General features: G+C 43.2%; 1 long non-coding RNA gene across 1 annotated transcript; it reads right to left on the bottom strand.

The window, feature by feature from the left end:
- Nucleotides 1–397: 397 nt before the first annotated feature.
- LOC103883697 lies at nucleotides 398–19,744 on the bottom strand. The gene is made up of 3 exons (XR_646030.4): nucleotides 15,638–19,744; nucleotides 3,401–3,621; nucleotides 398–3,108 (listed from the first exon to the last, which is right to left on the bottom strand). It is a non-coding gene; the product is annotated as an uncharacterized LOC103883697 (long non-coding RNA).
- Between the last annotated feature and the right edge of the window lie 5,165 nt (nucleotides 19,745–24,909).

Raw genomic sequence — 24,909 nt, 5'->3', positions numbered from 1 at the left:
TGACCACACCTTTCATGCCCCATTCCACCCACCTGGACCCCAGCCCACTCTCACACCGTGGGGCAGGGGCCAGCATCTGGAGGGTTCCAGAATGCATTCTGTTCTGTAGGAGAATAGTCAGGCTCCAGGAGATCCCTTCCTGACTTGGTCTGTAGCCCAAAAGGGTGCAAAGATGGGAAGAGGCATGGGTTTGGGTATTCAGAGCTCCGAGGAAGCTGAACCGGAGCCAGGGCAGAGAGGGGCTGAGACAAGCCTGGACTGGGCGAGAGGGGGTGGGGCGTGGGGTGGGGGAGGGCAGGTGCCTGCCACCACCTATCACCACATCTGGGAGTCAGCGAACATGAGGCCCCAGAATGGGAGAGAACAAGGGAGGAAATTAGAGACAAAACGTGAACTTCATAAAGATTTTATTCAAGCAAACTCCAAAAGCAGCTGCAACCCCATAATGGCAGCCAAAGCTGGCTTTCTGATTTTTCACTTTGATTAATTATCTAATGATTTGCAGGGCTCCCTGCTGCTTTATGACTTGCACGTTTTTCTGTTTCTTTTTCCCTCCACCCCCACCTTCCTGCTCTGTTCTGATCCTCATCCTCTAGAGCCTGCCTCCCCAGGAAACCAGCTCCACCCCAGCTCCTCTTTGTCAAGGGAAGGCTGAGTTACTGATGCGAATCTTCTGGACCCCATCTGCCCTGGTTGAGCAGGTGGTTCCGGGAGTATAAAGAATTAGGGAACTGCCCTGTTCCTCGGAAGCTCTCGGTCAAGGTGGGACAGACCCTTTTTTCATTCACACACCAGGTACAGAAGATGAATGTCTCCATGGCCAGCCATGTAGCGAGGGCTCTAGCAGAGGCAAGGGCAATGCATCCAAGGGGCATGACGGGGCATCTCCAGCGCTGATAGAGCAGCTGAGGATGGCTTCTCAGAAGAGCTGCTGACCATGCTGGGTGTGGTGGGATGTGCTTGCCCAAGAGAGGAGAAGACAGGATGAAGTTGTTCCAGGAAGACAGAGAAGCTCATGGCAGGGAACAAAGGAATAAGATTGCCCACTGGGGGTCAAGGGAGACGGTAACAGATGGGCATGTGGCTAGTGGGGACCCAGAACTAACGACCAGGCCAGTGGTCAGAGAAAAAACAAGAGCAAATGATTCTTAGCTGGTTTTCCCTTGCAAGAGAACCCAAAGCAGGCCCTGAGCTGATCATGGAGTCTGGGTCTAATTTGAGATATGGTAGGCAAAAGATTTGGGTCTTGATCCTATGGATAATGGGAGTAAGATATTGACTTGGGCTGAATTCTCCTAGGGACAGACCCTGAGCCAAGGATTTTGAGATGCGTGACCACCGCAGTGTTTGTGAACAGTTTACCACTAAGGGCACCTGGGACCTCTGAGAGCCTGTGTAGGGCATGCCTCATAGTTGCCCCACACCGGTGAGAAAGCCAGGGTATGTATGCGCCATGGCATCCATGAAGGAATGCTCCCCAGAGTGGACTCCCTGGGGCTTCCAGCCAAGTCCGCAGGCAGCCAGTCACAGTTGCTGCAGCAGGACCCCACCAGTGTGCACAGGAATGGAGGCGGCCAGGGACGTGTCCCCTACAGACACAGCCAAATGGAAATGTAGCTCTCATTTCCCACCATAATGAGATATCCAGGTGGCCTGGTGAGCTCTACAGTGAGAGGATAAAAATGCCACCCAGGGCTAGGGGCTGGGGGAAGGGCAGTCCGAGCTGACTTGACAAAGGCACAGACTTCATAGGTGTAGGAAGGAAGTGAGAAGATGCCAGACAAGAATGAAAGTCATTTTTAAAGGGCTTGGATCAATGGTGGGATGTGCAAAATTGTCACGGAAGAAACCATTCATGCCCCATTCCAGGAGTCTGACAGGAAGCGACGGGAAGTGGGGCCGGGTGAGTGGGTCCCTGCTAGGTACACTCGAGAGCTACCCAGAGTCCTCAAGGCTCAAGCTCTTTGTTCCTGAGGCTGAGACAGCCCCGGAGACCTGCGGCTCCATGGAAGGCCCAGCCCTGCCCTCCCTGGGCTGCCTTCATGGTGATCAGGCTGTGGGCAAGCAAACCAGGAGGGGGTGTTCCCTCTCCCACCCTGCCACGCCTCTGCCTGTCCTCACTATGCCACCCCCAGACCCTCTCCCACCCTGCCACGGCCTCTGCCTGTCCTCACTGTGACACCTCTGGATGCATCAGGATAAGCCTTTGCTTCAAGGAACAAAACAGCCTGACTGCAGTTGCTTAAATAATAGAATTTATCATTTCTCATAACGAGAAGTCTAGAGGTCAGGGGACCCTGGGTGGGTTAATTCAGCCCCATGGTGATGCCAAGGCTTATTGAGGTTTTTCTTTGTGGTCACAAGATGGCTGTCACACACCAAACATTACATCTTCACAGAACCGTGTGTGAAGGCAAGCTGGAGTGGGGAAGGAAGTTCCTCCTCTCCTTACAAGAGAGGGGTGAGATTAAGCACCCTTATATCCCATTGGCCAGTAATGGCTTACACATTCATCACCAAAACAATCACTGGCAAAGGGAAATGAGAGAGGGATGCCCCTCTCATGAGTGAAATTGTGTTCCTGTAGCAGGATCGGGACATTGGGTGTGACCAGCATGGTCTGCCACTCTGACTTCAGAATTCTCTCAAACCAATATTTGAGTGTGCAGGCCTTGTGGAAGCCAAGTAGGGGTGAAATGAAACTTATCTCCAAATGTTTGCCTTACTGGGCATCTCAGGGTTCTCTCTTAGTCCTCTCCCTTGATGGTTTAATAAACCTCAATGACCTCATTCTCTTAAACCCTAATAACCCCATTCATTAAGGTGTAACTAACAAACAATGTTCAATCATTATTCCAACCCAGGGATTTGCATTTTAACACAAAATGAGAAAGTTTAATCCTGAGATTTCCAATTAACCTTTCAGGAGGTCACTGATATGGTCCTTCATTTCATTATTTCTAACACTATGAAGACATCATATGTTTGCCTGTTATTAGGTCCTATAGGTAAGCTCAGAATAGGGTTCCTCTGATCTGGATGAGTGTGTTGCAGTATCTCTGGTTGTCTCTTCTGGTCTGAAGTTCTCAGTGGTGGCTACATGGATCTCTGAATGATAAAGATAGGAAAATAGATTAGTAAATAAATGCAATTTGTTTGGCAGACAAAATATTCCCAAACATATATCCATGAGGGAAAAAAATTTTAATGATAAAAGTTTATTTGATGGTAATGAGTGTTGCTTTAATGCCAGCAATACATGCCATGGGTTCATAGGCAACCACATTCTGGGGGCTCAGGAAGACCCCCCCACCCAGGCTCCCCTGAAACCTCATTCTGCACTCGGCCTTTTCCTCCCTTCACAGACAGGCAGGAAGGAGGGGAGGGAAGATGAACCTACCACCAAACCAGAGAAGACTGGGGCAGGAGTGGGACAGGGCGTCCGACCATGGAGCTTCATGGAGAGTGGCTGGGGAGGGGCTAGGAAGAGTGGTCCAGCATCCAGCACACACGAGTTGGCAGGGTGGTAGTGGCCATTCAGACAGAGGACTTCAGAATCATGGTATGGAGGAAGCAGTTCAGGGCATATTCAGGAATAAGCAAGTGGCTTATTATTATTTACTGCACAACAGAAAAGAAACAGGCTTAGAGCCGAGGATATGGGAATTGCTACAACAGACACTTTGGGGTTTCTAAATATTAAATGGCTTCATCCCCAACTCATTTGGTGAATGTGAGTAAGTCAGGGTGGGACTCTCTCTAAGCCCCTGTGGTTTTATTTCCAGTGGAAGCCAGGCCAGGGCAGGCCAAGGGTGAGCTGCGGGGGTCAGGACAGAGCCAGGAAGCAAGTAGAGCCAGAAAGGGCCACCATCTAGGGCCACATGCAAGGAAGGTTTGGCCAGCTGGGGCAGGCTTCACCTCCCCAGGAAGTCCATGGACCATTGGCAGGAGGACACACCTTGAGTGGCAGAGAATCCCAGAGGAGGTGGAGTGGCATTGGGGCGAGACTTCACAATGCCTCCTGAGTAAGGAAGTCAAAGTGTGCAAGACCAAGGAGGAGCTTGCAGGAGCACAGCTGCCTGAACTGGGCAGGAAGGATGGGTTGAGCCATCCACAGTCTGGGAGAGATGAGTGGGTGGCACCATCCGCTGTCCAGAAGGAGCTGTTTCTCCCTATCTGGCCATGAGCTCAAGTAACAGCTCCTTCTACTCTTGCCACATTGTGCACCTCTGGGCAGGGCCTGCCCTGGAGGCTCCGGCTGGGCCAACAGCGAAAAACCTCTTAAACCACATCAAAAACCCCTGAAAGATGATTAGAATCTTGATTTCAGATGTCATTGCTCCCTTTTTACTCCTTCAGGTGGGACTAAAGCAGCACTAGTAACCTGAAACCTTCTGATGTCCAAATTATTATGCTGAAAGTGAAACCGAGTCCTGCTAGCAGCAGGCGGATGCTTCCCAGTGAGCACAGGGCCCTCTGAGCAAGTGAGGTAATGATTGCCAGGTGCAGGTACAAACTCTTTCCCTGTCTGGGTCAGCAGCATCCCTAGGCCCTGTCTGTGCTGATGTCCACCTGCACGCACACAGGGGTTCTTAACTCACACTAGAAAAGCTGGGACATGAGGAGCGCCCCAGTTTAGCACACAGTGAAGTCATGTCTAGCTCTTGCCATAATCCTTTAACATCTGCTGTGGTCGGGAAACCCACAAATGTAAGTGCTGGAAGAACCTTTAGGTATATAGTCTCATCCACTGGTTTAAAAAGCCTTATACAATCCCTATCAAAATTCCAATAGCATTCTTCACAGAAATAGTAAAAACAATTCGGAAATGCATATGGAAACATAAAAGATTTCAAATAGCCAAAACAATGTTGAGAAAGAAAAACAAAGTTGGAGGCATCACATTTTCTGATTTAAAATAATATTAAAATAATATTACAAAGCTATAGTAATCAAAACATTATGATATTGGCATGAAAGCAGACACACAGAACAGTAGAACAAAACAGAGAGCCCAGAAAGAGGTCTAAACATATTCAGATAACTAATTTTTGACAAGGGCACCAAGAGAGCACAATAAGGAAAGGACAGTCTCTTCAATAAATGGTCCTGAGAAAACTGAATTTCCACATGCAAAAGAATAAGATTAGACCCTTATTTAACATCATACTCAAAAATCAACTCAAAATGGATAAAAGACCTAAATGCAAGATCAGAAACTATAAAACTTCACCTCCTAGCCATTAGCTTTCACAATGATTCTCAGGATATCACACCAAAAGCTCAGGTCACAAAAGCAAAAATAAATAAATGGGACTACATAAAACTAAAAAGCTCCTGCACAACAAAGAAAACAAACAGCAAAATGAAATTGCAGCCCACAGTTTGGGAGAAAATATTTGCAAAACATATATCTGATAGCAGGTTAGTATCAAAACTTTATAAAGAACTGATACAAATCAATAGTAGAAAACCACAAAAAAAAATTTAATGGGCAAAATTTTTTAGTCTTCAAAGAAATCCAAAATATCAGTTCTCAGATTCCACAGAAATAAGGCTAGCTAACAGCTCCACGAAATACAGCTGTAACTCAGTGAGTGGAAGTCACACATCACAAAGCAGTTGCTCAGAAAGCTTCTTTCCAGTTTTCATCTGAGGATATTTTCTTGAATAGATACTTCTCCAAAGAAGACATAAAAATGGCCAACAGGTGATTATGCAAAGATGCTCAACATCCCTGGTCATCAGGTAAATGCAAATCAAAACCACTATGAGATATCACATTATGCCTGTTACAATGGCTAATATCAAAAAGTCAAAAGACACCATATGCTGGTAAGGGTGTGGAGAAGAGGGAGTTCTTGGACACGGTGGGATTGTAGTTGGTGCAGCCATTATGTAAAACAGTATGGAGGTTTCTAAAGAAATTAAAACTAGCACTACCAAATGACCTAGCAATCCCTCCTCCTGGACATATACCCAAAGGAAATGAAATTGCCACCTCCTAAAAATATCCGCCCTCCCATGTTCATTGCAACATTATTCACAATAGCTAAGACATGGAAACAACCAAAATGTCCATCTTCAGATAAGTGGATAAAGAAACTGTGATATAGGCAGAAGGCACAAGATAGCTGACTAGAGACATTAGACACCTGCCCTCTTCAGAAAGAGAACTAAAGTTATGAATAGAAAAACTGACCTTGAATAGAACGTCTAGGAGAGAACAACTGCGATCAGCCAGGAGCCTGAAGGGGCTCAGTATTGCAGGGAATCAGTAAGTGAGAGAACTTCAGTGGTCCACACCCTTCCCACACAGACTGTTGTAATTTAAACCACAAAAGAGCTCCTCTACCACACAAACCCTGACGCTAGCTAGGCAGTGATTTGGAGACCCCACAAGGACATTGCACCAGTCAGGGAACTTGCGCTGAGTCATTTTCCACACTCCCAACCCCTAGACCTAAGCAGCTAGGGCACCATTGTGAGAGCACAGTCATCACAAGACTGCACCATGACCTGGGAACCACAGCCTCCATAGGTCCATCCAGGATCCCCCACTGACATCCCCCAGTGTCCACTGGGAGGGCTACAGAGGCATGGCACTGGCTGGACCCCACAGTGCTGAGGGGTCTCCAGTACACTAGGGAATACGACAATCCGAGGAAGGGATGGTGCAGCACACCGAAAAGGGATCTCCTAAGGCAAAGAAAACCAAAGTGTAGGCTTTCCAGAGCCCGAGAGCTCCCTGTCTGGGGCTGTGAGGAGTGACCCTGCCCACAGCAGCAGCACAAACTCTGTGCTCAGCTTCACAAGAGGCAAGTGAGATCCCTTCCCACCAGCAGAGTGGCCTCTGTGATCAGGCTCAGGTATAGAGAAAACAGGAAACCTTTTCCCAATTCACACACCGCTGAAGGCACAGACACTGGTGCTACCACCAGAGGCTGAGGCAAGTGAGCTGGAAAGTTGCCTGCATGAGGCTATGAGTGGCAACTGCACCCCCAGTGGTGATGTGGCCTCCATGCCATGCTCATGCATGAAAGGCAGGTCCTTCTCCAGCTGCTTGGCACTGTGGTGCTGCTGCTGCTAAGAGTAAGTGAGCCTGAGAGCTGGATATCTTCAGCTGTGGTTGGCAACCCAATACCGCACTACCAGTGTGCACTTTTTGGCATCCAGAGAGTTGCCCCATTGCCCAGAGAGTTACCCCAGTACTGCCATTGCCCACACCACACCAACTACCTAGGGACCCAAGAACCTGCTCACCCACCCAGCCAACTGCCACTATTGGCATCTGAGAAAGCCACCAGGAGGCCCCGAAATAGGCCTGCCTGGTTCTTGTAACATCAGTGCCAGTGTACACTACCTTGAGTCCCAAGAACAGGCATATTCAGCTCACTGCCACCACCACTCGGGCCCACTTGTTATCCCTGTCCACCTGGCATCCCTGTTCCCAGCAAAATTTCACTGTAACCTCCACCAATAACCATACGTTAAACCACCAATACAACTGATGCTGTTTACAGATACAACTGATGCTGTTTACAGCCAAAGAAATCACACTGAGGCTATACTATTGCATGCACCCAGAATCACAGCCAAAGGACCCTATCCAATCAACACAACTGATACATCTTCAGGAAAAAAAAAAAAAAAAAAAAAAAAAACCCTATGAAAGCAAATTCAAAAACTGGAGGAAGAGACTATAACATCAGATGCATTGACACCAACATAGGGACACAGGAAGCATAAAAAAGCGAGGAACTATGACATCTCCAAAGGAACACAATAATTCCCCAGCAATAGATCTCAATCAAAAAGAAACTCACGAAATCCCAGAAATTCAAAATTATGATATTCAAGAAGCTCAGTGAGATACAAGAGAATTCTGAAAGACAGTACAAAGAACTCAGAAAAACAATAAAGGATATGAATGAGAAGTTTACCAAAGAGATGAATAAAAAAGAATCTAACAAATCATGGAACTGTAGAACTCCCTGAATGAAATACGAAATACACATGAAAGCTTCAACATTAGACTAGATCAAGCAAGAGAGAAAATCTCAGAACTTGAAGACAGGTCTTTTGAAATAAACCAGCCAGTCAAAAATAAAGAAAAAAGAATGAACAGAGTCTTCATGACATATGAGACACCACAAAGCTACCAAATCTATGAATTATTGGTATTCTCAAAGATGAAGGGAGAACAAGTGTTCAAAGATCTATTTAACAAATTAAGTAACAGATAAAAATGTCTCAAGTCTAGCAAGAGATTTAGACGCCCAGATATAGGAGGCCCAGCAATTCCCAATCAAATACAATGCAAAAAAGGTCTCCACCACACATTATAGGAAAACCGTCTAAAGTCAATGACAAAGAGAAAATTCTAAAAACTGTAAGAGAAACGTATCTAGTAACCTAAAAAGGAGTCTGCATCACACTAATAGCGGACTTCTCAGCAAAAACCTTATAGGCTAGGAGAGAATAGGATGATGTATTTAAAGTACTAAAAGAAAAAAAAAACCTGACACTCAAATGTACTACATCCAGCAAAATTATCCTTCATAAATGAAGGAGAAATAAAGTCCTTCCCAGACAAGTGCTGAGGCAATTCATCACCACTAGACTGGCCTCACAAAAAATACTCAAGGGAGTCCTAAACCTGGAAGCTAAAAGTTGACAGCTGCTATCGTGAAAACATACACAAATATGAAATTCACTAATAAAGCAAACACAAAAATGAGAAATATTTGAAAAACTCAAATGGTACCACCACAGAAAATCAGCAAATGACAAGGACAATCAATAAGTGAAAAAGAAAGAAACAAAGAATATACAAAACAACCAAAAAACAATGAACAATATGATGGAAAAAAAACCTCATATATCAGTAATAACCCTGAATGTAAATAGATTAAATTCTAGATCTTAAAAGTTGTAGCCTGGCTGAATGAATTAAAAAAAACATAATCTATATGCTGCCTACATGAAATTCACTTTACCTGAAAATACATATATAGACTGAAAGTAAAGGGATGGAAAAAGATATTCCATGCAAACAGAAACCAAAAGCAAACAGGAGTCGCCATACTTATACCAGAAAAACAGACTTTAAGTCAAAAACAGTTTAAAAAAAGACAAAGTCATTATGTATTGATAAAGGGATCATCCCAGCAAGAGATATAACAATTCTAAATATATATGCACCCAACACTAGAGCACCCAGATTCATAAAGCAAATACTACTACATCTAAAGAAAGAGAGAAACTCCAATACAATAATAGCAGAAGATTTCAACACTGCACTCTCAACATTAGACAGATCATCTAGATAGAAAATCAACAAAGAAACATTGGACTTCAATGGGACTGTTGATCAAATGGACCTAACAAACATCTACAGAACATTTTCTCCAACAACTGCAGAATATATATTTTTCTCATCAGCACATAGAACATTCTCCAGGACTGACCACATGTTAGGCCACAAAACAAGTCTAAAAACATTTCAAAAAATAAAAATTATACCAAGTATTTTCTCAGATCATAAAAAAATTAAACTAGAAATCAATACCAAGAGGAACTTTGGAAACTATATAAATACATGGAAATTAAACATCATGTTCCTGAACAACCATTTTGGTCAATGAAGAAATTAAGATGGAAATCAAAAAATTTCTTGAATCATGGAAAATAGAAACACAACATACCAAAACCAGTGGGACACAGCAAAAGCAGTGCTGAGAGAAGTTTATAGCAATAAATGGCTTTATTTTAAAAAAAAGAAAAAGAAAAAGATTTCAAATAAACAACGTAAAGATGCACCTCAAGGAACTAGAAAAGCAAGAAAAAACAAAACCCCAAATTAGCAGAAGAAAAGAAACAATAAACATCAGAGCACAACTAAATGAAATAGAGACTAAAAAAACCACAATAGAACAATAAAACAAAAATTGGTTCTTCAAAAAGATAAACAAAATTGATAAACCATTAACTACACTATGCAAGAAGATAGAAGATCCAAATAAACAAAGTCAGAAATGAAAAAGGAGATATTACAACTGATACCACAAAATACAGACATCCTCAGAAACTCTTATGAACAGCTATATGCTAACAAACTGGAAGACCTAGAGGAAACTGACAAATTCTTGGAAACATACAACCTACCAAGATTGAATCAGGAAGAAATAGAAGACCTGAATAGACCAATAATGAGTAACAAAATTGAATCAGTAATTTAAAAAAAAAAAAAAAAAAAGGTCTCTCGACAAAGAAAATCCCAGAACCAGATGGATCCACTGTGGAATTCTACCAAATGTATAAAGAAGTATTAATACTAATCATCTTCAAACCATTGCAAAAAAATTAGAGGAAGGAATCTTCCTTCATTCTATGAGGCCAGCATTACCCTAATAACAAAACCAGACAAGGCACAAGAGAAAAAGAAAACTATAGCCAATATCCCTAAGGAACATAGACGCAAAAATCCTCAACAAAATACTAGTAATCCAAATCCAACAGCATATCAAAAAGATAATACAACAAGATAAAATGAGATTTATCCCAGGGATGCAAGGATGGTGCAACATATGAAAATCAATAAACATGATACATCGCATCAACAGAATGAAGGACAAAACCATAGGGATCATTCATTTCAATAGAAACAGAAAAGGTGTTTAACAAAATTCAATGCCTTTCATGACAAAAACTCTTAGCAAACTAAACATAGAAGAACTATACTTCAAAATAATAAAGGCTGTATATGACAAACTCACAGCTAACATCATACTGAATAGGAAAAAGTTGAAAGCCTTTCCTCTAAGAACTGGAACAAAACAAGGATTCCCACTCTCACCACTCCTATTTAACATAGTACTGGAAGTCCTAACCAAAGCAATCAGGCAAGAAAAAGCAACGGCATCAAAATTGGAAAAGAGCAAGTCAAATTATCTCTCTTTGTGGGTGGCAAGATCTTATATCTAGAAAAAACAAATGACTCCACCAGAAAACTCTTAGAACTCATAAACAAATTCAGTAAAATTTCACGATATAAAATCAACAAACAAAAATCAGTAGTTTCTATACACCAACAATGAAATAGCCAAAAAAGAAATCAAGAAGGCAATCCCATTTACAAGAGCTACTATAAATATATATATATATATATATATATATATGAATAAATTTAACCAAGGAGGTAAAACATCTCTATAAGGAAAACCAGAAAACACTGATGAAAGAAATTGAAGAGGGCACAAACAAATGGAAAGATATCTCATGCTCATGGATCAAAAGAATTAATTTTGTTAAAATGATCATACTACCCAAATCAATCTATAGATTCAATGCAATCCTTATCAAAATACCAATGTCATTTTGACAGAACTAGAAAAAATGATCCTAAAATTTGTATGAAACCAAAAAAGCCCAAATTGCCAAAGCAATCCTGAGCAGAAAGAACAAAGCTGGAGACAACACAGTATGCAACTTCAAAACACATTACAAGGATATAATAACCAAAACAGCATGGTATTGATATAAAAACAGACACATGGACCAAAGTAACAAAATAGAGAATACAGAAATAAAGGCACATATTTACAGGCAACTGATCTTCAACAGAGCTGCCAAGAACATCTACTGGGAAAAGGACACACTCTTCAATAAATGGTGCTGGGAATACTGGATAACCACATGCAGAAGAATGAAACTGAACCTCAATCTCTCACCATATACAAAAGTCAATTCAAGATGGATTAAAGGCCTAAATATAAGATCCAAAACTATGAAACTGCTAGAATAAAACAGGAAAAACTCTTCAGGACATTGGTCTAGGCAAAGGTTTTATGGCTAAGACCTCAAAAGCACAAGCAACAAAACAAAAAATATATCAGTGGAACTATATTCAACTTGAAAGCTTCTGCACAGCAAAAGAAACAACAGAGTGAAGAGACAACCTCTTGAATGAGAGAAAATATTTGCAAACTACTCTTCTGACAGAGGACTAACATCCAGAATATGTAAGGAATTCAAATATCTCAACAGTGAAAAACCAAATAATCCCATTAAAACATGGGCAAAGGACATGAATAGACAATTTTCAAAAGAAGACATACAAATAGCCAATAGATATATATTTTTAAATGCTTGACATCACTAATCATCGGGGAAAGGCAAATTCAACCTACAATGAGGTATCATTTCACCCCAGTAGAATGGCTATTACTAAAAAGACAAAAAAAAAAAAAAAAAGAATAGATGCTGGAGAGGATGCAAAGAAAAGAGAATTCATACACTGTTGAATGGATGGAAATGTAAATTAGTACAACCACTATGGAAAACAGTATGAAGATTTCTCAAAAATCTAAAAATAGAACTACCATACAATCCAGCAATCCCACTACTGGGTATCTATCCAAAAGAAAAGAAATAAGTATACCAAAGGGTTAGCTGCATTCACATGTTTATCACAGCACTATTCACAATAGCAAAGACATGGAATCAACCTAAGTGCCCATCAATGGATGAATGGATAAAGAAAATGTGGTACACAGACACAGTGGAATACTATACAACAAAAAAAAAGAATGAAATCATGACATCTGCAGCAACATGGATGGAACTGGAAGTCACTGTGTTAAGTGAAATAAGCCAGGAACAGAAAGACAAATACTGCATATTCTCACTCATATGTGGGAGCTAAAAAACTTGATCTCATAGACAGAGAAAATAGAACAATAGATACCAGAGACTGGCAAGAGTGGCAGGGGGTGGGAGAGGGGATGAAGAGAGGTACAAACATACAGTTAATAGAAGAAATAAGTTTCAATTATTGATAGCAGACTAGGCCAACTATCTTTAGCAATGATATTATGTCGATTTCAAAGTAACTAGAAGAGGGGATTTGAAATGATACCAACATAAAACTGATAAACACTCAAGATGACGGACACCCCAGATACCCTGACTTGATCATTACTCATTCTATGCATGTAACAAACTCTCACATGCACCCTATAAATGTGTAAAGTATAATAAGTAAAAGGGAACAAAAGAAAATATGATATATAGATGATAGATAGATATAGACAGACGATAGATAGATGATAGGTAGATATAGATAGAAGATAGATACAGATAGATGATAGATAGATGACAGATGACAGATAGATATAGATAGATAGATGATAGATGATAGATAGATAGATGATAGATGATAGATAGATAGATATAGACAGATGGAGATAGATAGATTAGATAGGCAGATATAAGTGGGATATTATTGATCTGTAAAAAAGAATGAGACCTTGCCATTTGCCATTTGTCACGATGTGGATAAGCCTGGAGGACATTATGCTAAGTGAAATAAACCAGGCACAGAAAGAAAAATATTGCATGATCTCACTTATATGTGGAACCTTTTTTTTTTTTTTTTTTTTTTTGAGACAGAGTTTCGCTCTTGTCACCCAGGCTGGAATGCAATGGTGTGATCTCGGCTCACTGCTACCTCCACCTCCCAGGTTAAAGTGATTCTCCTGCCTCAGCCTCACAAGTAGCTGGGACTACAAGTATGTGCCACCACGCCCAGCTAATTTTTGTATTTTTAGTAGAAATGGGGTTTCACCATGTTGGCCAGGCTGGTCTCAAACTCCTGACCTCAGGTGATCTGCCTGCCTCAGCCTCCCAAAGTGCTGGGATTACAGGTGTGAGCCACCATGCCCAACCTGGAATCTTTTTTAAAAATCAAATACAGGGAGATAGAGAACAAAACAGTGGTTACCTGGGGTTGGGGTGGGAGGTGAGGAGGAAATGGGAAGATGTAGGTCGAAAGACACAAAGTAGCAGATATGTAGGATAAACAAGTCTAGAGCTCTAATGTACAGCATGAGATTTACAGGTAATAAAATTATATTTGGGATTCCTGCTAAATGAGTACATTTTAGCTGCTCTTGTCACAAAAACAATAAACATGGGTAACTATATAAGGTGATGAATACATTAATTTGTTTTCTTATAGTAACCTTTTTACTATCTATATGTCTCCCATAACATCGTGCTGCATACCTCCAATATACACAATACAATTTATTTTTTTCAAATTAAAAACAAAAAAAGGCTCGTTTTTAAAAACTTGAAATGTTTTTTCCAGACCTCAGAGTCTAAAACAGATAGAAGGTGGGGGCTCTTGAAGAGGAGAAAAGATGAGGTTCCACTCCCCTTCAGCAGGGCCAGAGGTAGCCACTGCGAAATTTTTTTGAAACTATTCCTTGCACAGCTCAGAGAAAAGCAACAAGTTGCTTGTATCACACAGCCTGTTAAGAGAGGCACTACAATACAAACTCAGGATTTAGTGCTCCTAGTGCCAAACCTTGTTGCTTCTACCACCCAACCTCCAAACCAAGCCGCTGAAAAGTCAAAATCATTACACTTTGTTCCTGGAGACCACCAGAACTACAGAGATTCCAGACAGAAGCAGCTATAAATGCAAATGCTGTGACAATAACAGGTCTATTGAAATGTATGCATACTGGGCCTCCAAAATCAGAAACGATAATTATTTCTAAACCATAACAATAATTAAACATTATAGTCTGATTTTTGGTTTTTCTTTTTCTTTCCTTCCTTCCTTCCCTCCCCCCTCCCTCCCTTCCTTCTTTCCTTCCTTCCTTCCTTCCTTCCTTCCTACCTTCCTTCCTTCCCTCCTTCCTTCCTTCCTTCCCCTTTTTTCTGTGGCAAAATTTATTCAATATCTTCAGTCTGTCCAAGAAACAATCTTAAGAAATTCTCTCATCCCACCCCCACCACCACCCTGGTTGCTGCCCCGGTTCAGCCCCTCACCTTCCCTGGCTCCCACCCGACCTCTGTCCTGCATCCAAGCTTCCTGTCCCTTGAGGCACAGGGTAGCATCTTAGCACCAACAGGATTTGAATGAACTTCCCTCCTGTCTTAGTCCATTTGTGCTGCAATAACTAAATACATTAGCCTGGGCAATTTATAAATAATAGTAATTTATTTAGCACGGCTCTGGAGGCTGGGAAATCAAAGATCAAAGTGCCAGCAAATTCAGTGTCTGCTGAGGGCTTGCTCTCTGCTTTCAAGATGGCACCTCTTGCTGCATCCTCACGTGGTAGAAGGGACAGATGCTGTGTCCTCACATGGTGGAAGGGGAAAAGAGTAGAAGGGCATCTCGGCACTCCCTTCAACCTCATTTATAAGAGCATTAATCCATTCAAGAGAACAGAGCACTCATTACCTAATTGCTTCCCAAAAGGCCTCACCTCTTAATACTATCACATTGGGTATTAGGTACCAACATACGAGTTTTGGAGGGACACAGACACAGAAGCCATAGCATCTCCCTCCTCCCCTCCACTCTGGGCAGTCCTAAGCCCTCCTGTGACAGGGCCCCATCATACTCATTGGCCGAGGGCGGGAATGTCTCCTCCATGAGGTTAAGTTCAAAAGGTGTGGGCTCCAAATGCCTCAGCCTCCCTTAATAACCCCATACAGCCCATCATAGTTACCTCAGCCAAACCATCTCGGAACTCTTTCTGTTTTCAGCCTAAATCTCTTTTCAAGGTAGTAAGTTCTCAATATTTACTCTCACATCTGTGTTTTAATTGTCTGAACTCACCTCCTCTGAGGCTCCAGCAGTGCTGGCTTTGGGATGGGGTCGGAGGCCTTAACTCCAGCGAACAGTTCACAGTTCCCTTATCCAGCCGCTTGTGATGGTTTCCGCATCTGTAAAATGGAGATCATAGTCGCTGCTGCATAGGATTATTGTGAGGGGCTAAATGCAATTATGCATTGTAAACGCCAATGCCTGGCTCTGAATAAGTGCTCAATAAATGTTAGCTTTTAAAAATAGCACCCTGGATGACTTTAAGGCCAAAGAGGAAAGAAAATAATATTTCTTAAGCTCCCCTACTGGCAAGGCGTAGTGCCAGGTTTTCTCATATGTTATGTCACTTAATCTTCTCAGCTACCCCTACGGCTATACTATACATTTTGATCCCAATTTTTACCATTTTATAAATCAGGAAATGGAGGAACTGTGAGGGCAACTTGCCCAGGATTTCTAAATGAGTCAGACCTCTTTTGGTTGCAAATGTTCAAAGCCAACTTGGACAGCCTTACACAAAAAGGGACACTTGATGGTTCCGGAAATACAACAAAGTGTTTAAGAACCAAACCATGCATGGGAAAGGCAAGGGGCAGCCAAGCCTCAGAGCAACTAGAAGCAGTGGCTCAGATGCCACCAGGCCTGTTTCTCCCCCTCTCATCTTTGCTCTCACTGCAGACTGGCTTTCTGCACATGGCAGGGAGTGTGTCTGCCTATGTTACCACACGCCTGTCATCTTCAGCCTTTGCCCACAGAGGACTGATGCCGTTCCTCAGTTTCAATCTCAGAAATCACAGGGAAAGGCTCTGATTGGCTCAGCTTGGGCCAGATACTTGCCCCTTAACCAATCAACTGTGTCCAGGGGGCGTGGTCATGTGAGAATGTGTCACTTCCCACAGGAACCGCATGGATAGAGTAGGGTATGGGCAAGCTCCAGAAAGTCAGTGTGCAGCTCCCAAAAGAGAGGGATATGGGGCAGGCCACAAAATAGTAACACTCTAGTCTCATGGCCTGCAAGTGGAAGAGTCTGGATTTATTCCCAGGTCTGTTGGACTCGAGAGCCCACATTCATTCTCTGACACATGCTGCCTCTCTGAGACTCTAAGTGTCTGCTTGTGCATTAGGAAATCAGAGCTGGTCAACCTCTCCAGAAAGTTAAAACTAATTTACTCTCTAAGCAATAATATCCATGGATAGTTCTGGCATCCAAAGCAGACAAAGGGCAGCACTAGGCTGGGAGCCATGGTTTCCATCTACTGTTTGATAGTCATTTTTATCACTACTATCTTCTTCTTCGTTGTCTTTTTAGTAAACTGTGTCCTAGAAAGTAGGGTTTTCTGGCTAATAGAGAATTTCTTTAGGTATTATATTTATATTGCCAATTTTCTAAGCATGAAAATCTTATATCAACAGAGCTAAAAAGAGATCTCAAAACTGTTAACGATCTCCATCCTTTTCATTTTACAGATGAGGAAATGATGACCACGAGGGGAAGGTCAGCTGTTAATGGAGAGCTGGACCACCACACAGGTCTCCTCATTCCTTACCCAGCGCCCAGGCCCTTCTTCATTCTATCTTTTCTGGAATGCACTACAATACAGTGTTGAATACTGTATTGAATACAGTGTTGAGTGTTAAATACAGTATTATGTTGTACTAAACATAATTTTGGTACAAATTTTTATTTTTAATGATCCAAGCACTTCTCTTTTTAGTGAGTAGGAACACATTTTCTAAATTCTTAAGTTTCTCATAGAATATATCCTACCTCCTGGCTCTACCTAAAATCCTGCTGGCCTCTGAGGATACCACTTCCTTTAAACCCTAGCAAGTAAAGACTACCCTCACAGCCAGTAGACCTGGGCTGAAAAGTGTTGAGAATTCTCCATAGGTCTTTCACATTTTACCACTTCTTGCCAGCAGAGGTGTTGGTCACCTTCACTTTAGACTTTCTTTTCAAAGTGTTTGTATGATGATTAGACTTGGAAGACGGAGACAGTGTCTTCTCAGGAGCAAATGGCAGATAAGCTTACTGACCAGTGTAGTAAAGATAATGTCTCCCTCCAGAGCAAAAAGTAGGCTGACTTATTGCTTATTATAAAAGATTCAGAGTCCATAAATTCAGGATTCCTCTCCTTAAAAATTAACCCACTTCACATATGGGTGTAACTTGACTTTCTTTGCATCGTCCTGTAGGAATTGCAACTCAAAGAATCAATACAAATGCAGATGCTCTGGCTACTGCCATTGCCATGAGTAATATACTGAACTTCATCTCTGACCTGAGTCTCAAGTCTTTTGCCAGCATCCATAAAGCTGCAGCAGGCTCAGCTGTTAGCTTGTAAGTAGCATAAAATCCCAGACCCTTTACAGTTCTTGGCAGAGAGATGGGATCCATCCTTCCCACTCCTCAATCCCACTTCCAGATTACTTCTTCATTCCTGTTGAAATTCCTTACTCCATTATGTTTTAATCTCATTTGTCAAGACTACTCTATCTTCATCTCTGTCTGCTGAACTTCCCCTCATCCAGTGATATCTTGGGCACCTGTCTCCCCACCGCAAGTCCTACCATAATTTTGGGTGACTTCACAGGCCACATGGAAAATCCCCCCAACCCTTTAGACTCCCAGTTTCTGTATCACTTCAACTCCCTTGAATGACCCCTCCACTCCACCTCAGCTGCAAACTCCCACTGGTCACACTTTGGACATCAACACTAGCAACTGGTCTATCTCAGAAACCTCAAAAACCAACATCATTCTTTACTTTGATTATTGTATTTTTCAGTTCTAAGAACTCCATTTGATTTTCAAATCTGCTATGTCATTTTTTATGGTTTCCTGTTCCCTGCAGGACTGATCTTTATTTCTTTAAACATAGCAAGCATAGTTTTTCATAGTCTGTATCCAATAATACCAATATCTGAAATCTATGGGTCTGTCACATCTGTGGGTGCCTCATTGTATCTCATTTCTGAGTATATTTAGTTATTTTTGACTGTGTGCTCGCCATTATGATTGAAAAATCATTTATAGAGGATATGTGTCTGGAAATCTCACCTTAATCCAAAATCAAGATTTGAAGTTCCCTGGGCCACCTAGGTGGTACGAATCTGAGCTGCAAAACTATGTAAGAATTGGTTTAATTCAGTTCACCTCCTACTTTAGAGGAAATAGTCTTAGAAAGCCCAGTTTATAGTGCCAGAGGCCTCCTATTAGACGCCTACACTTTGTGCTGGCCTTTGATTTTGATTTTGGTAGACAAAACAAAACTTCAGATTTGCTAAGATGTCAGAATCCTTCAGGGCAAAAGCAGATTCTGTGCTCATTGGCTCCTTTTTTTCCCTTCAACAATGGCCTGGTAATTCCTCAAGATTTTGTCAGCTCTTGTTACCTTTAAGATGTTTTTATATTTTATGCAGCATTCTTGATTGTTTTCAGCAGGCAGTTGATCCAAATAACCTAGCTCACCATTACCTGGAACTGAAGTTTTCACAGTCCAGTAAGGATCACTGTCCTAGCATTTTCCTCCACTAATCTCACAACATCTGTTTTTAACCTTATGAAGACCTGCAGACCCTTAACTACTTCATTTTCTCCACTCTATCAGCCCCTTCTATCTGCACTCCCTTCATTATATGCCATCACTTCAGCCTGTCCTACAAAAACTCTTAATTCCTTTGCTGATCTTTTTACCCTTATAGCTACCTGGAAAAACTGATCCTAAATGGAGCCAGCCTTCTTTGCTCCTATACTCATGCTGCTGGGGACTTCTGAAGAAACCCACCCAACCATTCATTGTGAGGCTACTCTTCTTTCATGGACCCTAGTGACAGCTGGACCCCCATCACCTCCCGGTAGACATCCTCTATGACACAGTAAATCCCATGTCAGTTCTTCCTGGCACTTTGTTACATTTTCCCCTTTCATGAAGCCCTCTTCACCACCCCCTACACTCTTAGATGACGTCACACCTCCTAGTTCACCCAAAGCAGCTGCCCCTTCCCATTTCCTCACCTCCAGTTCCTTGCCCACCAGTCCATGCACGTCTGTGTCCACCCTTGTCTCTTTCTCATCTGTTTCACAGGCAGGTTCTCCTTCCTCCTACGGCTCATCCCTCAACCTAGCTCCATTCTCTTATATCTTTTTTTTTTTTTTTTTTGAGACGGAGTTTCGCTCTTGTTGTGCAGGCTGGAGTGCAATGGTGCGATCTCAGCTGACTGCAACCTCCACCTCTTGGGTTCGAGCGATTCTCCTGCTTCAGCCTCCCGAGTAGCTGGGATTATAGGCATGCGCCACCACGCCCGGCTAATTTTTTTGTATTTTTAGTAGAGACGGGGTTTCTCCATGTTGGTCAGGCTGGTCTCTAACTCCCGACCCCAGGTGATCCACCCACCTCAGCCTCCCAAAGTGCTGGGATTACAGGCGTGAGCCACTGTGCCCGGCCCTGTTATACCTTCTTAGGAAACTCAGGCCATTAACTGACCTCAATTCTTTCTCTTTCTGGTGACTTTTCCCATCATCTGTAAATACACTCAGGTTTCTCCTCTTTTAAAGATGAGCTCTTTCCTTCAAATCTACAGTCCTTCCAAGGAAATATTCCTGACCCTGCTCCCTAGAATGAGGCATTCACTCACCATGCATCCCATTGCACCCCCAGATGACAAGTCTGTTTCCTTGTACTCCAATTTCTCCCCAAAAGACAATGAGCTCCTGAAGGGCCGGAACTTTGTCTTAATCACTATTGAATCTCCAATAGCTAGCATTTAATTTGTGGAAGGAACGGAAGACTAAGGCCTGGGGTCATTGTTAGGCCCAGCAGCCCCATTAATCTCCATGTGCTGGTTACCAGGGCATTCTGCTGTCCTGGGATCCCAGCTGGCGGCATGCTAACATCACAGTACTACTGATGCTATGCAATTCTTTTCTGTCTATGGAATTTCTGGCTCTGTTTAGTTAGTATCTAATTTGTGGGTTAATAAGTCTTTGTCTGAAGGTCTTGGTGTGCAGCACAGGGCTAGGATCACCTTTCTCAGACTCCTCTGAGGCTTGGTGTGGGGGGATGAGTGTGCTTTGAGGCACTGACTCTTTGGATAGCTTACAGGATCTCAATCTGGGCATATTACTCATTAGGGTTTATTTACCTTTTGTGGTGGCCTAGAAAAAGCCAAGCTTAATGAAGTGGTTACCAAAAGCCTTTAACATCATATTTTCCACAGAGTTCATAAAAATATTGACAGTGGACTTAACTGCCACACTGCATCTTTCCAAGAGATGAACAAAAATTATATAAAGCATATTGATTTGTTGGGTTGTTTTTTTTTTAACTAAAGCCTTCATAACAAGAATCCTGGCATGCTCTCATTCACAGCAGCTACAAGCAGGCCGTTCCCAGGGATGATGAGTAAGTTGGTCCTGTGGGCTTGGGCATGCCACTGTCCCTCTCTGGGCCTCAGTTTCCTCACTACAAATAAGAAGCTTGGGGGTGAGCCCAGTGGCTCATGCCTGTAATCCCAACACTTTGAGAGGCTGAGGTGGGAGGATCACTTGAGCCCAGGAGTTCAAGACCAGCCTGGGCAACAAAGTGAGACCCCTGTCTCTACAAAAACTAAAATAATTAGGCGGGCATGATGATGCACGCCTGTAGTCCCAGGTAGTTGGGAGGTGGGGGACAGAGAGTGGGAGAGAATCGCTTTGAGGCAACAGTGAGCTATGATAGTGCCAGGTAACAGAGTGAGACCCTGTTAAAAAAAAAAAAAAAAAAGCAGCAGCAGCTTGGGTGAAATGAACTCTGAGGTGGTGACTGTTTCAATATAAAATTATGCTATTCTTTGTAAATTCACTCCCAGGATAACACACTGCCTTTGCTTTAAAGGGAGGAATACTACTATGAAATAACATCCAAGGAATATTAGTTTTATTTCTTTTTTTTTTTTTTTTTTTTTTTGAGACGGAGTCTCGCTCTATCGCCCAGGCTGGAGTGCAGTGGCGCGATCTCGGCTCACTGCAAGCTCCATCTCCCGGGTTCACGCCATTCTCCTGCCTCAGCCTCCTGAGTAGCTGGGACTACAGGCGCCCGCCACCGCGCCCGGCTAATTTTTTGTATTTTTTAATAGAGACGGGGTTTCACCATGGTCTCGATCTCCTGACCTTGTGATCCGCCCGCCTCGGCCTCCCAAAGTGCTGGGATTACAGGCGTGAGCCACTGTGCCCGGCTTATTAGTTTTATTTCTAAGATGCCCCACAGTCAGCAGATGACCAGAAAGTTGAGGAAAATGGTGACAGTGCCCAGGGCCAATTCACACATTCTTTCGTATTTCATAGGCTGCCTTGCGCAGGGCTCACTTGACTCTGGCTTTTCCAGCTCCCTCTCCTCCTTGAGATGTCTTGCCAGGCTCCCTTCCCCGCAGCCTCCTTGGTAGGGAGAATAGAGGATGATCAGAGATGCCTAAAATATCAGAACCAGTCAACCTTAGTGATCATCTGGATAGCGTGGTTTTCAAAATCACCTGAATAAATTATGTTGATACCCAGGCTCCACCCCACACCAACTGATTCTGAATCTCTAAGGTTGAGACTCAGGCCTTGGTAGTTTTTAAAAAGCTCCTTAGGTTACTCTGAAATATGGAGAAGACTGAGACAACTGTTTTGAGCTCCCGGTCCAGACTCTCTCAAAATGGTAGCACCCATATGGAGTTAAGTGCTATTGAGTCAGGCAGTCTTGGGCACGAGTCCTGATTGCACCCTCACCACCTGCATGACGTCAGCCAGTGATGCTCTTACCCTCTTGGCACTTCAGTGTCCTCAGTCGATAAATGTGAGATGCTTGGCACAATGCCTGGAACATGGTGAATGTTCAGTAATTATTGGCTTTCATCATGTCTTTGTCTTTCTTACTACCATCATCATCATCAGCTTTATCAACATCATCAACACTGTCATTTTATCATCCTCATCGTCAACAACATCATTACAGTCACTGACATCATCTTCCCCCTTTTCTCCTGCTCCTTCTTCCCCTCTTCCTCTTTCATCATCATCACTAACATTGTCATCACCCCCAACATCATTATCATCACCAACATCATCTTCTTTGTCTCCTTCTCCTCATCCTTCTTCTCCTCCTCCTCCTTATTCTCCTCCTCCTTTTTCTTCTCCTTCTCTTCCTTCTCCTTTTCTTTTTTCTCCTTCTCCTCCTCTTCCTCCATCATCCTCATCCTCATCGTCCTCATAGCTATCAGGAGGGCCTGACTCAGCCCATCTTAGAATGTGATCGGCATTTGTGCCTCACTTACCAAGCCTCAGTTTCCTCATCTGAAAAATAACACAGTAGCATTACTAGCATGTATTCACTGGCTACTATGTGTCAGGCATTGTTCTAAGTGCTTTATATGAGGAAGGCAAGTTATTGCCATCCCCATTTCCCCCAGAGAAGGAAAAAGAGGCACAGAAAGGTTAAGTAACCTTTCTGCCCAAAGTGGCACCTCTAGGAAGCAATTTTAAACTGGGGGTGAAAATAATAGTACTGATCTCATGGGTCAGTTGTGAACATTAACTGAGGTGTAGGCATAAGTACCTGCTACCAAGCATAGCACTGGCAAGTGATCAATGTGCATTCTCAGGTCACTTAAACAGGTGCTCAGGGCCTGCACTGGACAGAGAGTGACTGCCCCTCCTTCTCACTCCTCCACGCCACATATATACACTGTCTGTCAGTGGAGCCTGAAATCCCAGGATAAACGGCACATCCAGTGGGGCCAGAATTCTAGAGAGAGAGGAAAAACACGCTGCATCCCTTTCCCCACCTCCAACCATCATCCCCTGCCTGATCCCTGACCCACCTGACTCATCCACACACTCACACACATGCATGAACCTCCCTAGAGTGACACTAGACCTGCTGGGAACTAAGAGTGAAAGGGAACTGAGTCCTTGATGTCACCCAAGGGTCAGGTCCTGCCTCCTGCAAGGATGGGTTCCTGAGCCTGAGTCCTCTCCCTGAGTCTCCCATGAATAAAGCAAATGTGCTAGGCCAAGCCTGGTGGCTTCTACCCACCATCCAGCCCCCTGTCTTGCAGATGACAGACCCAGTTTCATTCTGGTGGCAACATATTTAGTCCTTAGGGATGAGAACTGGTTCAACTGAAATCATTCACTCATGGCCACCCCATTTTCTTGTCAGCATTGTTGTGGGGTGCCACAAGACCCCACTCTGGTCCATGAGATGTTAGGGGAACTCTCTGGGTGTTCCTGGAAGACACTGTCCTGCCTGATTAGAGGTGATGGCAGCATGAGGAAGACTGCTTGTACCCACCCCTCACCCCTAGCCTCCTGCTCTAGAAGTTGTGTAGTGGAGGGGGCCATGGAGCCATGAAGGGGAGGCCCAGGGAATCAGACACACTGACTCTGCATCCTGACACTGAGCTCCCGTCAAACCCAGAACACCTGCCTCCAGACCTGCCATGACAAAGTGGTAGGTAAATGTAGGCCCTGGGGCCAGATCACCTTAGAACCAGTCAAGTTCTGGCTCTACCACTCACGTGAATTCAGGCAGAGTGCTTAACCTGCTGAGGCTCAGTTTCTTCATCTGTAGTAGGAAGACCATAATAGCACCTCCCTCATAGGGATGATGTCAAGACTAAGTGTATGAATATATAGAAAGCATCTAGATCACAGGCTGGCAGGTAGCGAGTCCTCCATTCGGGTTCCCTGTGAGCATGTGAGATCATTAAATCTTTATTATTTAAACCACGAACACTTCCATTCTTCCATTCTTGCAACCCAAATACATCCTAATTGATACAAATGCCTAATGTCTATTAGTTTCTTGCTTCATTTCACAGTGGTCAGTTGAGCTAAAGCTGAAGATTCTTCCTTGGAAACCGAGTTCTTTTAATTAATCAGTCAATAACTATTTATTGAGGGGTCAGCAGACGCAGGAGACTTTGAGAGGTATAAAGACACATCAGACCTGGTCACTGCCTTCAAGGACCCCAGAGACCAGTCAGGGGAAGGAGCACTTCATGCAAGAGGAGTGACCCCAGATGGTGGCCCCAGGAAAGCTGCCCAAAGAGGCAGGATTTCAGTACTGATCAGCCAGCTCTGACCCAGAACCGGTGGAGCTCTGCCTTGGGCATACAATGATGAACATGCTGGCAAGATCCTGTCCTCTCTCTCACAGGGGAGACAGACCAAACAAGTCTATGCACAAATACGTAAAATAATGGCAAATTGCACTAAGTGCACCAGAAGACCCAAACAGGACGTGCTGGTAGACAATTGA

This window comes from Papio anubis, chromosome 6, assembly GCF_008728515.1.
Source record: "Papio anubis isolate 15944 chromosome 6, Panubis1.0, whole genome shotgun sequence".
NCBI classification, from domain to species: domain Eukaryota; kingdom Metazoa; phylum Chordata; class Mammalia; order Primates; family Cercopithecidae; genus Papio; species Papio anubis.
This window is presented reverse-complemented; position numbering and strand designations above follow the sequence as displayed.